The sequence below is a fragment of the Chanodichthys erythropterus genome, chromosome 2, assembly GCF_024489055.1.
Source record: "Chanodichthys erythropterus isolate Z2021 chromosome 2, ASM2448905v1, whole genome shotgun sequence".
Lineage (NCBI taxonomy): Eukaryota > Metazoa > Chordata > Actinopteri > Cypriniformes > Xenocyprididae > Chanodichthys > Chanodichthys erythropterus.
This window is the reverse complement of record NC_090222.1, coordinates 34,106,593-34,110,459: the sequence shown is the minus strand read 5'-3', so window position 1 is coordinate 34,110,459 and position 3,867 is coordinate 34,106,593.

Sequence of the window (3,867 nt, the reverse complement as noted above, 5' to 3'; positions counted from 1 at the left end):
GTGACATCAGGTGGCAAACGGTGTTAAAATGAAGAAAAAAAACCTTGGGAGAAACCAGGCTCAGTTGGTGGGCCAGTTCTCCTCTGGCCAACAGCGAACAGTGCATGATTATGATTCAGGCAGCTTTCATAAGTCCAATTGGGATCACAACAGTCAAAGTATTTATTCCAGTTCCATCCAGTTGAGGATCATATTCATCACGCCGGTATGGATGGTTTGATGGGAATCTGTGCCACTGGCTGTTGTGTTGATGAGGAATTCACAGGGGATGATCTAGTTGACAAAATCTCTGCTGACACTTCAGAGCTACGTTTTCATCATGTCTAGGCACATGTCCTCAGTCTCACCTGGATACGACGCGGATCCGGCTGACTACGGTAGACCTTGGGATATACAGAGAGACTAATATTAGCGTAGATGCCATTCTTCTTCTGATGTAACAAGTACATCTGGTGTTATATGAAGTGTTCCTGGATCCAGCTGACCTAATTTATACAGCCTAACAATCCTTTAATGGATTTGAAAACATCAATTGATAATGTGTTATGTGTATGCCAGGGTAAAGAGATGTGTTTTTAGTCTAGATTCAAACTGACAGTGTGACAGGACAACACATTGCTTCAGACATGGATTACACAGTGAATACTGATGGAGATCTGCATTGTACTGATTGTAGACAGTAGAGAAAAGTTTTTTTTTGTAACCTGTGCTCTTGTCGAAATGTCCGAATTACTGTAGCATCTGTAACATCTCTCAATGTCAACCCATGGTTTACAACGTGGTCAACTAAAGTTGCTTGAATTACATCTTACTAATTAATTAATTAATTAATTTGGTCCCTGTCTTCTTCCTCTGCACGTCCTCCTCCAGGGCTGCGTTCCACTCCAGTTTTAGACACGCACTCGCAAACTTCCCTACACACTTCCCCTCGGGGGAATCCCTGCCACCATTTTGAAGTGCGTTCCACTTCGTGAAGTGGACGAGGGAAATTTACATGGACAGACCCCATGTAAAAATCGAGGGAGCGAGTTTACTTCACATGTACACTCTTAGGCCCAATCCCAATTCTATTTTATACCCCTTCCCCTTACCCCTACGCCTACGCCTACCCCTTGCCCCTTGAAACAGAGTGTCAAGGGGTAGGGCTGAAAATATTCCCCTCAGAATTGGGACACCACTACTAGACCGTTACACGTCATCATAAGTCGTCGCTAGCTCCTACGTCATAGATGCGCCGATGTTTATCACACACTTCTAAAGGCCAATTCACACCGCACCGACAACACTCGTCTGTTGGAGTTTGTTGGATCGGTGTGATACCCCTGTTGGCGTCTGTTGGAGTCGGTTTTCACCCGACTGAACATTTTTAATCGTCGTTTGTCGGGTCGTGGAATGTCTGCGCGGTGTGAACAGTTTTCCAACAGACGGCAACAAACTCACGTGATCTGACCTGACCACGAACCGTTGCCATGACGATGAGGCAAGTCCCCTGCAATGACAGCTGTTTGATCGCACCCGCGCCTCACACATACACAACAAAGCAGTGGAAACCTGACATCGCAGCTTGTTCATTATAAAAAATAAAATACTGTTAAAAAAATATATACAAAAGGTACAATAGTCCATAGTGCAATCCGTGCCATTGAGCAAGAGCAGCTGCTCCACTTCACCAAAAGAGAGGTAACGTTAACCACTATGAGAGCAATGCAGGGTTACCGTCAGTTTTTTTTTTTTTTTAATAATTCGTTTTGGCTTGTTTAGCTACATGGTTGTATATGCTTATGGGTCTCGTTAATAAAGAGGGTCGCGCTAAAAAAATTGTTGGTGCGGTGAATTGGCCTTTTAAGATGCCATCGATAGCTGTAGTGATCTCTGTTGCTTGGGCGACAGCTATTTTTTTTGCATTTGTCTTCAGTTCTTCGCATAAGACAAAGGAGACAAACCAGCGTGTTTCCTCAGGAGTCCCTGGTTGATACAGAACATACAATACTGATGAATAAGCACGCAAACTGAATGCACTTTTTGTTTATATCATGTAACGTACACGTATTTATGGACGTAACCACAACAAAACAATACATTAATCAGGCATGCGGCAAAAAGATAAGTTAGCTGCCACCGGATTTGAATTTATGTTGTCAAATCAACGCGGGTTTCAATAAAATATAAACAAAATTGTTGTGGAACTATCATAATGTAAAAAACATTAGCGAACTGTTTTCATAGCGATTTTAACAAATCTTTTTTCGGAGAACATAACCGTATACATGAACACAAGATTAAAGGCAACATAAAACAAGTGATTATTTATTACTAAAATACTGTTTACTGTAAGAAAATACTTATATTTATGGGTCTCTCTGCTCGCTTGGTCGGCCATGTTGGAAATGTATCATACCCCTTCGTCTGAAGTGTGGTCCCAAAAAATCTTCGTTTGAAGGGCTACCTGGCCCTTCCCCCTACCCCTTCCCCTCCAACCAAATGAGAATTGGGACACCCCTACCCCTTCACGTGAACGCGCGAAACAAAGGGAAAGGGGAAAGGGGAAGGGGTAATGGGTAGAATTGGGATTGGGCCTTAATATAAAAACATTTGTGTAATATAACATACAGCTACTGCTCTCTGATGTAGACTGATATTAAAGCTACAGCAACAAGTGAAGCATTTATTTTTATATTAATTCTTTTAGCAGACATTTTATCTAAACATACAAACAAGGAATATTACAGCATAAGCAATTTATCCTAATGAGAAAATAAAATTGCTGCAATGCACAGTTCTGAATTTGCATCATCATGTAAATATAAAAGAAAATCTCAACAAATAAAATTGTATTTAAAATTGTATTCTAAAATTGTATTTAAAGTATTCATATAACATAATGTGTATCTGTTCATCATGACTTTTTTTTCTAAATACAAAAGGTTAATTGAATAATTCATAATACTCTTTAAATAAAACCTGCATTTGGATCATCTACCTTCATGTCCCTGTGCAGTATGTAACAGTAGGCATAATATCCCAGGTAAAAAGGAAATATATTTAAATCACGCTTTTTTTAGACACACTAAATATATTAAAATTATAAGTGCATATTAAATGTATTATTCTGAAACAACTTTAAGTATGTGTATTACAAGATGTACTTAAGTTCAATTTTAAGCTATTTGCAATATATTACATTTATTGAAATTGTGTTAAAATGGACCCATTTTAAGTACATTTAGTGCTATTTATGTATTTCTTTAAAATGTACTTGAATTACAGTTAGAGTATATTTGAAGCATTGTGTGTGTGTGTATGTATATATATATATATATATATATATATATATATATATATATATATATATATATATACAGCTATGGAAAAAAATAAGAGACCACTTAACATTGATTTCTGAACTTGGAGTGGTCTCTTAATTTTTTCCATAGCTATATATATATATATATATATATATATATATATATATATATATATATATATATAGCTCAAGTCAGTATTGATTCAGTTAAGTTCAATAACTGTGTAAAATGTAACAGTTGTGCATACATACTATATATATATATCTGTGCATATGCAGGTACATGTGAGTGCTATAAAAAAAAAAAAAAAGAAACTCCAGTGCTCCACTGCTCACTAAAAAAGCAAAAGACACAAGAGAGTAGTGTTTTACATTTTTCACATATAGTTTGGCATGTATGTGGCTGATCATTTTATGTTTGTGTGTAGAATTACTACATAAAAAATGCAATTTGAGTTGAATTAATTCTGAATTAAGTGTTTGTTTTTACAAGATGTGTGTTGCGTTTTGCAGGTTGTGTGTGTTTTTGTTGTTGTTGTTGTTGTTGTTGTTTTGTGTGTGTA